This window comes from Eptatretus burgeri, chromosome 3, assembly GCF_056783735.1.
Source record: "Eptatretus burgeri isolate ZD-2024b chromosome 3, Ebu_testis_v1, whole genome shotgun sequence".
In the NCBI taxonomy this organism is placed as follows: domain Eukaryota; kingdom Metazoa; phylum Chordata; class Myxini; order Myxiniformes; family Myxinidae; genus Eptatretus; species Eptatretus burgeri.
The window spans coordinates 141,560,978-141,575,802 of NC_140963.1; positions in this window are offsets into that span (position 1 = coordinate 141,560,978).

Here is a 14,825-nt window from a genome sequence, read left to right on the forward strand (position 1 = left end):
CACCCGTTGTTATCAAAGACGTTTCTTCAGACCCATATCAGGTTATCATTGGAAGACCACAATGATATCTAGCCCCCAAAGGTGTGTTACCTGGACACGATTACTGATATTGCCGTTGATCATTTGAAGTTGTTCACATGTTAAGATTTATACATTCTTGATGTGTATCCAAAATTGACATTTAATTTGAAATGAGCTCAGATGTTGTAACTTTGACAAATTGAGTGGTTGGGCTGATCCACAGTGTTATCCCGTGACATTACGAAGGTCGTTTGGGCACCATGGTCTTGTTTCTTGGTAAATTGACCCGGTGATGACCATGCACTCTCCTGGCCAAGTTTCTGATCCACCAAGATTCTGATTGGTGAAGGAATGTGAGGACACAATGTGAATCCAGTGCGAGGAAAGTTCGACACGGCATGAGGCCATTTGGCCCAACTTGTCTTTACCATATCCACACCTTTGTTATCCCCACCTGGTGTGTGGCAAGCTCATGCCAAACACCAGACCTTGGCCTCAAATTTTCGAAAGGTATTGTGGGATATATCATATCGATAATAATCTGAATGAAGATGTGACATTTGGATTCACGTTCTCCATCCGAATAACAGCATGCTCTCCAATGCAGCACCTCCCTGACTGCATTGCCCATGAACGGTACTTTGTAGTTGAGATTGTCCTCGTCGGGGCACGAAACCAGACAATGCAGCTCGCTGAAGAGCAAGCTACTTACTGACGTAGGAGGCTCGAATGGGAATGTATGGCAGGCATTGAGGAAGGAAGGGTTGTCCAAGTCCCACCAATGTCTACATATGTGTGGGTGGTGGAAGTTGAGTGAGTGAACCTTAAACCCTGGTTAAAAATACAATATATGCCATTGGTTGCAAATCACAGAGAAATGATTCACACCTGTGCCGGGTGTTCAAGGTCACCCTCGTGATCACAGGAAAAACATGATTTCCCCCTAAAGATTGGAAATTAAGTGAGACACCTCCAAGCTAAAGTATTCCCGAAAAAAGTTGAATACATCAAAGATAATCATCATGATAAATGAAAAGCTGGAAAGGTGATGTACACAGTGTGATTGGTGGTGTTAAGTAAAACAAACTGGTAAACCACATTTACCATGCACAGTGCTGTAATCCCAAATGAATTGTCCTATTGATGGAGCAGAACAGGATAAATACTTATCGGATCGATGTATCCACCTTGACAGCACAATCCCCAAACCATACATGGAGCCTTCTGAACACACTTCAAATCTTTGGATCGAACTTAATGTTTGATGAAACCCTGTCGTACCCAACTGCTCCTGGACGTTGTGGCTTTTGCACCTGAGAAGGTCGAGAAGGATCTTTTAACTCTCGACACCGACTCCACGTGAATTGGCTGGACGGCATAATCTCACGTGCCCTAAAAACCTGCTCTTCTGCTCTTTCACATCCTCACTCTGCCATTTCCACCCTGTCATTTGTTCTCTGTCATCTTCCATCTGCTTGGAATTCCGCCAACATCACTGAATAATGTAAAAAAAAAAGTACAAAAACAGATCCACTTAACGACAGACCTATCAGTTTACTTCCAAACATCGCAGTTGATATTAAATATTTCCTTTTCTCCATAAACCTGATCTCACATCACCATTTTGGTTTCAGATCAGGGCACTCCACCTTGGACATGGTGCTTCTACTCACCCAACAATGGATGGAGGTCCTCTATGCCAGGCCTGAGGTCAGGGCCTTCTCTCTGGTCATATCTCGTGCTTTTGATACAATCTGGCATCCTGCCTTACTCTCCAAACACTCCGCCTATGGCATCCAAGGCCCACTCCACACATGTCTTACTGCCTTCCTCGACTCTCGAAGCCAACGTGTGGCTCTCAAAGGGATCCTTTCATCTCCTCTCCCTCTCAAGCACCAAGGCAGTAGTCTGGGAGCGAACAGAGATTTGTAGTACATCTCGAGTACAAAAGGTTTAAGAGCTAAAGTCATTAGATGGTGGGATGGGGACCTCTGAATGGGCATTCTTAAGTTTTCCAATTGGTGCATTACGTAGGGGGCGCTGCTTAAAGTAGCCGCCAAAATCCGTTTAAATTATATTTTGAGTACATGAATCAAACTGGTGCCAAGAGTTTAATTTTGGCACTCTGGTTACCGATATGTAATTCTTAAGTGAAGGATTTGGCGCAAAACACATTTAAGAACGGCCTAAAGGGGGCGCCACTGTCACGTTTAAATCACATTTTGGTCACATTATTGAACCTTTGTAGAAATAATCTTTAGACCATCCTGATGAAGGATCAGTAATTCTTAAGTGACGATTTTGGTGCAAAACCCATTTAAGAACGGCCTAAATAGGGTGCTATTTTTAGCACATTTAAAACACATCTCAAATACATCAACGAAAAGTTGTGGAAATATTCTTTTGACCTTCATAATAAAAGGATCACGAGTTCTTAAGTGATCATTTTGGTGCAAAACCCATTTAAGAATGTGTCGCATGCAAATACCTGTTTTCGTGATATTAAGATTAATACAAAGCAGGTGAAACAAAGGTCATTTCCTACCGAGTTGCCCTCTGGCTCTGGGGCAGCATGCTCGAGTTACCACATGTATGAGCACTTAGTCTGGACTCTAGAGGAATGTTGGTTTTCCAATATAGCAGAACATTGTCACTTTCATGGTTGTGACAGTATTACTGGATTATTTTGAATACGTTGCCTGATATAGCTGAAATACTGCTAAGTCGGACGTTGAAATCTAATCAATGAATCAGTTAATCATACCGGATACATGTATTCACAACTAAACCAGTGACGTGTAATATTCCATCAGACGTAAAGCTTTTCATTACATTCTGAATTCAGGCAAATTCTGATAAATTATGGTTAAAATCCTATTTATGTTCTCTGCCAACATCATAAGACCATCTATACTTTTAAGACATGAAAGATTTAAAACATATAGAATGCATTGAACTTTGAATCTGATAGGATAGAAGAACAAAGAAACTATCCATTTTAACTTTTCTATCAATTACTTATTTCAATAACAAAATCAAGTGTGACATGTAGATATGGCACCGATACATGGGAGGAGCACGAGTGATCAGTAAAAGTATTTGGACCTTGTCATTTTCCCCGACACATTCAGTGCAGAAGGAACAAGCATCGTGAAAAATGAAAAAATAAAGTTTTTCTACTTTAGGCAAGAGGACATGCATCCACTAAGTAGCTACTGTTGTAAAACACTTGTATTGAAATATATGTTGCAAAAGAACACTTGCATGACTATCTTTGAAGTCATTCTGCTCTTTGGAAACAAATTTTTTGTCATGTATCAATTATTTTGATGTCCAAATCCATATCATGCTAAATTTTAAAATGACATCAGTGTATCCCTAAATCTTACGAGACAAAACATTAAAACTGCTGATGACTCATATGCATACAGCCAGCCAAAAGTTATATTATATTCCTATACTGTGAAGACGTCCACAATTATGAGTTCACGAGTAGTTATTATTATTGGTATAATTATGCCTCAGTCTGCCTGTCTGTTACAAGATTCTAGTTTTCCTCATCAGAACAGTTATCTTCATATGATGATGCGATTTCAGCTTCGTCATCTGCCCTTGCGTTTGAATGCAAATGAGGCAAACTCATCTCACTAAGGTCAGATGGTCTATCTCCAGGAGCTGAGGGTGTTGATGGAACGGCTGTGAATTTCTGGTGGCAGGATACATGATACCCATCATTCTCATCCGGGTTCTGAGACAAGCCGACAACCAAGTCATAGTACACTGATTTCAGAAATTGGGATTTTGCACGCCTTTTCTCAGCTGCAGCCTGCACAGTACTCCAGTTCTTCTCATTGAATGGAAAAACATCACAACGTGGGGTCTTCGCTGAGGGCTTGCCGGCAATGTGGAGAATACAACGCCTGGATGCAGGAACATCGTTGTTGGAAGGATCAGATGATTCCATATCTGTTTCACTGGCCTATGACCTGAAATGAAATGGATTTCATAAGCTATAACTAACAAAAATGTACTTCAAAAACATGTTATAAAATCCAAAAAAGTTGGGATTACATACGACACAATACCAGTACTACCAGAGTTTATCAACACTGGTGTTAATTCTAAAATGATAGATAATGGGATGAGAGACATCTGCAGCTCTGTGGCGGAGACTAATAAGTAGTGCTGCTCACTAACACCATTTCTTGTATTACTGGTAGAAAAGATTTACATTATTATTTGTGAATATAATAATAAAGAAAGCGAAAACAGTCACCTTCAACAAATGTTACCTCAGTGCGTGGCGATGCAGTCAAGAATGGGCCAGAGTTCCATGAATTGTAGGCTGAATTATGGGATATACTAAACCCCTCCTCGTAGACAATTCGTCGATTTAACCACAAGCCACAGTAACTTATTGGCTTAGGGTCCCTAATATATGTTATCTTAACTACTCGAACTCTAGATAAAACTCACCTCTCATTTGTAAAATATCTGTAACTACTACATTCAGAATGATGAAATGGGAATCACAGCACCAACTATGCTGCACAGCTGATCTACATGTGTCACCAACATACTGTATGAGCCCATCCTTGCATGCTAAGCCAGCAGTATATATGATGAGTCATGTAGGCCCACAAGTGATTAGTCATCTTCCATGCAGTTATCTCATAGTTTAATACCTGAAGCAAATGCTGGTTCCTGAGTACACCAATCTTACTTCCTCCTTCACAGGAATTTGACCATAATTGATATTTGAACCCTTCTTAAATGGGTTTTGCACCAAAGGGGTTACTTAAGAACTACTGATGCTACATTAGGAAGGTCAAAGGAATATTTTCACAAAGTTCCATTGATGTACTTGAGATGTGTTTTGAATGTGCTAAAAATAGCGCCCTCTTTAGGCCGTTCTTAAATGGGTTTTGCACCAAAATCGTCACTTAAGAATTACTGATTCTTCATCAGAATGGTCTTAAGATTATTTCTACAAAGTTTCAATAATGTACTCAACATGTGATTTAAACGTGAGAGTGGTGACCCCTTTCGGCCGTTCTTAAATGTGTTTTGCACCAGATCCGTCACTTAAGAATTACATATCGGTAATCACAGTGCCAAAATTAAACTCTTGGCACCAGTTTGATTCATGTACTCAAAATGTAATTTAAACGGATTTTGGCGGCTACTTTAAGCAGCGCCCCCTATATAATGCACCAATTGGAAAACTTAAGAATGCCCATTCGGAAGTCCCCATCCCACCATCGAATGGCTTTAGCTCTCAAACCTTTTTGTACTCGAGGTGTAGTACAAATCTCTGTTAGCTCCTGCATTGCAGTGTTTTGGGTCTCGTCCTATTCTTGATCCTCATCAATGATCTCTCTGACCGGAAAATAACCTTCATATATTTGTTGATGACTCCACCCTCTGCCATGACGTCCCTCATCATTCAAACAGGCAGGCTGCAGCCTTGTCCCTCTTTTCAGATCTTGAAAAAAAATCACAAGATGGTCAAACATTTGGAATATGTCTTTCAATCCTGAAACGCCTCACACTCTCACTGTCTTTCTCTGAAAGGACCACCTGTCAAGCCCTCATCGACTAAACAATCCTCTTGAGGAAGTTCAGGTATTCAAACTCCTGCGTATCACAACCAGCCATGATCTTTCTTGGACAAACCGCATTTCAAAGTTGACCTCCAAAGCCAGCCAACGACTGGACATCCTCCTTCACGTGCAAAGTCCTTCCTTGGCACACATGAACTATCCACCTGCAAGGCCTTCATCTGCAGCTTGATGAAGTACTGCACTTTCCTCTGGCTGGCTCCCATGCCTCATACCTTGCTTCGGTTGACACCGTGGAATCCAAGGCCTTCAAGATTACTGGAATCTCCCGTGACGAGGCTGAGATTATTGGCCTATCACTTCGCCAAAGCACACAGGTTGGTGGTCTCTCTGTCTTCTACTGCCTCCTGTCTGGTCTTGCATCCTCTGCTCTTTCCATGCTTTGTACCCCACCCCCAGGTTTCTGCAGGGTGCACACAGTCCACCAACAACACCCTTCTGATGAAATGACCTAAATCCAGGGTCAATGCTTACCTCCACTGATTTGTTCCTCTTTTATTTCGCTGGTGGAACAAACACCTACATACTTTAACTTCAATTCTATTCTTCCCTCCATGTCTTCAAAACAGCTGTTCACCACCATCTCAGATCATACCCAATCCTAAACCATGATCTTTTTTTACACTTACAGACCCCCTTCCAAGCACACCTCTTTCCAAATTCCGAGTTTTTTCTTTCCTGAGAGTTTAGAGTTTACTTATGTATCCATCTTGTCCACCCCAAGTGCCCTCCCCTGCCCCTCATTTCTTTCCATACTCATTGTTTGCCCAAGTCTCGCCCCCCCCCGCTCTATCTGCGATTTGTCCCCACCATATTTCTGCTGGGTGCTCAAGGTCTGCCAACAACCCCCTTCTCAAAACTACCAAAATCACGAATCACTGCTCACCTTCACTCTATTTTTACTCTTTTTTTTCCCGCCTTTGGAATAAACTCCCTCACTGTTCAATCCCATTCTTCCCTCTAGGCCTTCAAAACAGCTGTTCACCACCACCTCTTATCGTCCCCCATCCAAATCCTCGATCTTTTCTACCCCCGTTTATCCACCCCAAACCTACCTCTTTCAAATTCCCTGCTTTCCTTCCTGAAAATCCCTGAAATGTTCATCTTGTATACCCCGTGCTCCCCGCCCAATCCCTCTCCCTTCCACAGATCTCCTAATGTCTCTGTTCCCCAGTGTTTTGTCCTTCCCACTCCCTCCCTCCTGTCTCATTCCCCCCTTGCTGTGCATTGTGTGTTAGCTCTCATACGAGCCTCGACAAGGTATACAAAAACAAAAAAAAGTGTCCATCTGTTTTGTCCCTCACCCCTGCTGGTTGTGTTTCCTCCCTCTCTCCTGTTCCTTTTGTTCCATTTTGTCCTGATCTATTCACATTGTAGCTCTTCCATGAGCCTCGACTTCGGATACAAAAACGTATCCACACCGACCCCGGACGTCAAAATAAAACCAAGCCGTAAAATGAAGTGACAATTTGAAAAGAGATTCAGGCCTAACATGATGGCCTGTTCAGGGAGCTGAGGCGTAAAACTGCACGTGCGCTAAGGGTGGACAAGAAAGCCAATGTGCGATGAATCGGTGAGGGGGTAGAGCGTCACCTGTGGTCAAGTGATTCTCATCCTGCTTACAGGGGAATTCACGCATTGCGTTCCTCCAAGCCCACCACTCGGTGTGCTGCAGTTGGAGCAGAGGGTGGTGGGCCATTGGCAGAGGAGTCTGAGGTGAAATCCCGCTGCGCTGGTGACTTTGAGATGCTGCACCAGGCTGATCCACCAGCTGTTGAGTTGGATGTCTGGGTTGTTACTTTCCCTATTGCTGACCCTCCAATCAACTGTGATCCAACTTTGTTTGTATAAACACGGGCTGCGTTGAACCGTTTGAAATGGGGTAAAGCTCCAGGGATCTGTGGCATCCATGCTGAACTTCTCAAGGCTGGTGGAAATGCTGCACTCGTGTCGTTGCATGCAGTTCTGTGCTCTGCCTGGAACACGGGCATCATCCCAACTGACTGGAAGAGGGGCCTTGTTGTCCCTCTCTGGAAAGGGAAGGGTGATCGCCAAGACTGCAACAACTACTGAGGGGTGATGCTGCTGCTCTCAGTGCTGGGCAAGGTCTTTTCTCGGATAATTGTTGATGGGGTTCGCCACGATCTGCTTGAGGACCGGCATCCAGAGCAGTCAGACTTTACAGCAAAGAAGTCAACGATTGACCGTATCCTTGCTCTTCGGGTCCTCACCGGATGCAGATGAGAATTTCGGCAAGGGCTGCTTGCAGCTTTTATTGATCTCTGTAAAGCATTTGATTCAGTGAATCGGGATATCCTCTGGAGGATTCTTGGTTTTCGTGGGGTGCCACCAAAACTGATCAATCTGATGTCTTAACTATACTCTGGTACTGAGAGTGCTGTTTAGATGTGGTGACACCATCTCTGACTTATTTCCAGTTGTTACTGGAGTTCTTCAGGGGTGTGTTCTGGCCCCCACACTTTTCAGCGCTTGTATGGACTGGATTCTAGGGAGGAGGTTGGAGAGATCAAGCTGCACTGCGGTGCATTGTTTGATAATGTCAAGATCTCTGATGTTGATTTTGCAGAGACTCTCTATATCCTTTTGGGGGTCCTCAAGGTGCTGAATGAGGAGTTGGAGCCACTGGGATTATGGGTTTCCTGGGTCAAAACTAAGATCCAAGCTTTCATTGACATCTTGGATGCTGCTGTCCTGTCTGTACCTGTTTGTGGTGAGGATGTTGAGTTCATGGAGAGATTCACTTATCTTGGCAGTGATATTCATATCTCTGTTGGCTGTGAACCATAGGTCAATAGACTTCTGGGTCGGGCCTGGGGAGTCATGGATTCACTGGATAATAGGGTGTGGCACTGCCAGTACCTGTGCGGGAGGATGAAAGTCCGAGTCTTCAGGTTCTTGGTGCTTCCAGTCTTGCTCTGTGGATGTGAAACTTGGACTCTGACCAGGGATCTGAGACAGAGACTTAATTCCTTTGGTACCAGGTCTCTTTGTAGAATCCCTGGCTATCGCTGGTTGGACTTTGTGTCCAATGAGCAGTTGCTGAGAGAGACTCAAGTGAGATTTGTTACCTGCATAGTCCATGAGCATCAGCTGTGGCTGTGTGGACATGTGGCTCAATTTTCCTGATGCTGATCCTACTCACCAGATCCTCTCAGTGAGGGCGTTGCAATTATCATATTATTTTTTTGGCAATTATCAATCGTAATCGTTTTGGGATTAAAATAACAGTAACAATACGATAAATATGGAATTTATTATTGCAATGTACTCGATAGACAGGGACGATGGCTCTGAAGTGGGAACAAGAGATTTAATTCGGAGGCAGGCACAACACCGCAACAGGCATCAGAATATGGGCGGGTCACATGACTCTGCTTAACCATGCCCCGGTGCACCCATGTATGTGTGCATCATCATAAACTACTGATGCATCACATCCCCCCCCCTTTTTTTTAAATATTACAAATCGAGATGCTCAGGAGGCTTACAGACACAAACTTATATTCTAAGGACTCGTGGAGGGCTGTCTTTGCTTGCGACTGCTATGGGCTTCTCAATAAGGGGTGCAGGGTCGTGAAGGAGTTTAGGTACATTGATGGGTGAAAGTCTTTCATGAGGAAACCTCTCAGGTTCAAACGCAGGTGGTGTTAATGCAGGAGTGGGTGACAAAGGTACTTCAGCCAGTTCAATGTTTGGCTCCCCATGACGTAACCTGAGTTGGTCAACATGTTAACACATACATCTCCCATCACACAACTTCACAAGACACACCATTTCACCAATGTTGTCCATAATGATGTCAGATGTAATCACTTGGTTCCACATCCGGAGTTCACCACCAATACAGGATCATTGATCGGGAAGTTGCGGTTTACAGACGTTTGGTTGTGATTACGTTTCTGTTGCTTGTTGTTCTCGACCTGGACCGTTATGTCTGGGTGCACTAATGATTACCGAGTTGTTAACCCATCAGAAGCTTGGCAGGTGAGTGACCGGTGGTTTGATGTGGTCTGGTGCGGTAATTGAGCAACACGTTAGCTGGACGAGATTGATTGGAGCCTTCCTTGATGCGGCTTAGACCATTCTTGATGATCTGAACAGCACGTTCGGCTTGACCATTGCTGACAGATTTGTAGGGGGCAGATGTGTCGTGCTTAATGCCATTCATTTTATAAAAGTTCTGAAACTCTGAACTCGTAAATGACAATCCATTATCTGATACAATGGAGTTTAGAATATGTTACGTGGACATGGAACGTAGAGCTTCAATTGTTACAACAGAGGATGAGGATGGCACCATGAGAGCTTCAATCCATTTGGAGTGGGCATCAACGACGATGAGGAAAATCTTCCCTTGAAATGGACCAGCATGGTCGATGTGTAGTCTGGACCATGACTGATGACCACGACCACATGGCCAATGAAGACTGTGGTGGTGTCTTGGCATGGGCTTGACAAGTGTAACAATGGCGTGCACCGGACTCGATGTCACTGTCCAAACCAGGCCACCAAACATGGGCTCGGGCAATACCCTTCATGGTGACTACACCTGGATGAGCATTGTGGAGTTCACTGATAATTTTCCTGCGGAGTTTCGGTGGAATTATCACTCGGCTACCCCAAAGCAGGAAGTCTGCATCAATGGAAAGGCCATCCTTCCGGATGAGGTATGGTTTTACCCCTTCCGGTATTGATGCCCAATCACCTGACATAACACAGCATTTAATTTGTGACAAATCTGGATTGCTATTGGTAGCACAAGCAATCTGCTTAGCGGTTACGGGCACCTCATCGTGCATGACGTTAGCCATGAGAATGAATGATATCGCCAGATTGTGGAGGTTCTGGGATGGTCACGGGAAGCGACTGAGCGCGTCAGCACAGTACATTTCCTTACCTGGGTGGTAAACTAATGAATTGTCATAACAGGCAAGGATTAATGCCCAACGCTCTACACGACATGATGATGTGGGCAGAATGGCTCTGGTTTCTCCCAGGAGACCGAACAAGGGTTTGTGATCAGTCTCCATGGTAATGTCTTCCAAAGACATATTGGTGCATCTTTAAGGTGCCCTAGACACGCTAACGCCTCTCGTTCGACTTGAGCATAGCGACATTCAGTGTCAGAGTTCGTGATGCGTACGCAACAGGCTGGAGATTACCGGTTCCATTTGTTTGGAACAACACACACACAATGCCATATGAAGAGCTATCACAAATGAGAATAAGTTCCTTGGATGGGTCGTAATGGACAAGTAATGGCGAGGAGTACAGCATGGTTTTAGAGGCTTTGAACGCTCTTGTTTGGGCAGCTTCCCATTTCCAGACAACGCCTTTCCTGAGGAGAAGATGCACAGACTTGACGCTTGTGCTGAGTTGAGGCAGGAAATTACCAAAGGAGGTCAACATACCCAGGAATGCACGAAGTTCTGAAATGTTTTGTGGCATTGGTGCATTCACAATTGCTTCAACTTTGCTTTAAGAGGGCAAAATGCCTTGACAGGAGATTTGATGACCCAGGTATTCAACGTCACGTGCCATAAAGGTACACTTCTCACACCTTAGATGTAACCCAGCTTGACAGCCGATTGAGGACTTTGTTTAGGTTCTCGAGGTGTTCATGTTGTGACTTGCCAGTCACTAGTATGTCGTCCTGAAATACGACTCTCTTTGGTACAGTGTTCTATAATATCTCCATCTTGCGATGGAAGATTGGTGCTGCAGAGCGTACGCCAAATAGGCATCTGTTGTACATGTAGAGTCCGCAATGAGTGTTGATGCATGTATAGGGCTTGGAATCATCATCGAGTTCCATTTGAGTATCGGCATTGGTCAAGCCAAGCTTCGTGAATGTCTGGCCACCCATGAGAGTGGTGAACAGATCCTCTGCTTTGGGAAAAGGGTAGCCATCCAGCTTTACGTTTGTTACTCTCTGTTTACGTCACTCCAATTAAGTGTGATTATTCGTAACCAATCTCGGCCGAAGAGGGTTGGTCCTTCTCCACGCACTATCAGTAGTGATAGGACATGAGTACCGTTTCCATATCCTACAGTCACGTTAGCTGAGCCAACGACAGGAACCACCTCCTTGTTGTATGTTCTCAAGTCAGGAGATGAAGGCCGGAGTGCAGGAGCCTTTCTCGGAGGGAAGATGGAGGTGAACTTACTCTCACTCATAATTGATCTTGAAGCGCCGGTATCAACTTCCATCCTCACCGGGATCTTATCGATTGTGACATCAACTACAATTGGAGCATCAGAGCTCTTTGTTCCAACAGAGAAAACCTCACGAAGTTCCTCTCTTGACTCTCGGCTGCAGGCTGTCCTCTGTGACCTATCGTCCGCTGCATCAGGGTTCACCCCAATGTGATAAGCAGGAGACAAGTTCTTCGACTTGGATCAAGAACAACGGCACTTCAAGTGTCCCTGCTTATCACAGTTGTCACAGGTATAATTCCTGTACCGACATTGAAAAGCTTGATGATTACCATCATAACGCCAACAAGTTACCCCAACCTTCCCGGTAGATTCAGAAATGTTAGGAGGTGGAGGTGAATTTGGTGGCTTGCTAAAACACTTTTGCTTGTTGCCAAAGGTTACCTTGTTAACCGACGGGTCCTGCTGGATAACTTTTGACTTGTTGGAGATCACATGCATATTTGGTCTGTCCTTCAATCCATCAATTTTTTTTTTGTTTTTAAGAGGTGCAGATGCTGAATTTACACAAGGGGGAGAGGGGGGCTCTAGCTGCTGAGCATCACGAGAAGGAAACACCAAACTGCACCGCTTCCTTCAGAAATGGGTGCAATTTTTTTTTTTTTAGTGGGGGGGGGGGGTGTTCGGCTACAGTTTTGCCCGAACGATGGCTCAGTTGCTCGAATATACACTTCAAGTCGTTGTGCACGTTTCTGGCATGGGTTTCTTGGTACCTAGTCTGAGTTCATTCCTTTGTTTTTAGATCCTCATGGTAGTCGGGGATCTTGACCCATGATTTTAAGATGGACCGGACACCACTTCCTATACTTCGCAGGCCTCGTTTTTTCTTTAGTTTGGTGTCTCAGGATGAAGAATCAAGAGGCCTGCTCGGGCATCTCGATTGCGAACACATCACAAATTGTATTTGAACATCGGTACCCACCAAAAAATGAGTGCGATTTTCGGTATCACTAATTTTTCAGAAAATGTTTCATAATTGCCTCAAATGTCAAGTTAGACAGTTAATTTCAACCCCGAGTAAGGACTTTGGCATGATCTTTCATATGCTGAGGCCAAATGCGTCAAGTTTTGCCAATTAGAGGTTGAAAAATGATTTTTCAGTCCAAATTGCCTGCAAAGTTTGCGAAATCAGCAATAAATATTGTTTTCATTTTTCTTAAAATCAATTAAACAACTAATATTATTATTATGTTGTCAAAGGGACATAGTAGATGCAATAGGGACCACTGGTCGTCATTATAATAATAATTCCGAATATAAATACATGTACATGTGTTCATACACATACATATACATGTATATACAATGAACATTATTTTGCAGATAACGGTAAACCACACTTTTCTTGGTGGTTTGGATGTGTGGTTTGGATGTGCACGCAACATGAGCAACAGGTTTCTAACACATATTTATTTCAGATTATGATCGTTTAGACATTATTATATGTATATTAGGTTGTGTGTTGCATAGCAGTACTACACTCCACAGACACATACTTAGTACATCGTGTATCTACCTATTGATCCGGAAGATGGGACCCGCGATTACAAGTATACAGTTAGTTATGATTGTGAATAAAATCATTAAGAACTAATACATCTATTGATTTAACATGCATATGCCTTCATGTGTGTGAACAATGGCTGAACCTGAATGCAAGAAAAAACGACAGTCCACTGACTTTGGTCAATGTGTGATCTGCCAGCAGTCCTCGGCTGAGACAGTACAGAAACTAAGGCCTAAGTCACATTTGCTCTACGGCTAGGATACGGTGGCCGTACCCCCCCCCCCCCCGAATTGACAGAAACGTGGGGCGGCCGCAGAGTTTCTGAGGTGGCCTCAGGGTGGACCTATGCCGTATGGCTATCTTTTACAGGCCGTAGGGGTCTCCGTGGAATTATAGCGCGGAGTTATAACTTTTTTCATTTCTACATTGGCCGTAGCAATTCGACAAGCCAAGCTGTGACGTAGATGTGTTCCACGTCGACCATACATAGGGCATACGGTGGGCTTGCGTTAGTCGTGCGGCTGCCGTAGGCTCTTATCAATGAAAAATGAATTTTGCCAACTCCCAAAAAATTACGGCGACTGCACTATTTCCACGGTCGGCGTAGGGTAGTCCTAAGGCTGTGTTCAACGTACGGTGTTCAACGTACGGTGGCCTTGCGGTCTGTGTGACTACCTGTGGGCAACGCAGGGTCGACGCACGGTTCCCCTACGCCTGCCGTGCGTCCTACGTACGGCCTCCATGGCAGTCTGTGTCGACCGTGCGTCCATCGTGCGCTTCCGCGAGAGATCGGAGTATAGGTGTTTGCCGATACTCCGAGCTGGTATATTCAGATATATATATATATATATATATATATATATATATATATATATATATATATATATATATATATATATATATATATATATTTTGTTGTGGTTGACCAAATTCGCAAACCACCATTCAGGTCCCTTAGGTGAGATATCTCGGTAAGTATATGTGCAGTTAGGCCCAAACCCGTTGTCAAGAGGGAATAAATGTCATTCATGAGGGCTGCGACTCTTCAGGATAGCCGTTTTTCTTTTACTATCTTTATTTTGGACCAACCGCCATTATTACCACCACCAACCACGTCTCAACAGCCATCACAACAACAACCACCAACCACAACGCCGCTTCACCACAACCGCCACGACCTTTACCGTCACAACTCACCACCATCGCATCACCGTCATCTTGCGCCACTCGTGGGCACCGATGCTGGACTCGTGTAAGGCACGCACCGTGCAGCGTGCTCAAAAGCATCGCGGACTTTCCGAAGAAAAACGGATCAAAAACGACTCACGCCCACTTTTGTTCCGTCCAATCGGTGAGCGAGGGGCGATTTGGCCCCGCCTCCAGGGCGTTGGAGGGCAGTCGCTATATGCAAATTCATGGATCAAAAAGCATTCACGCCC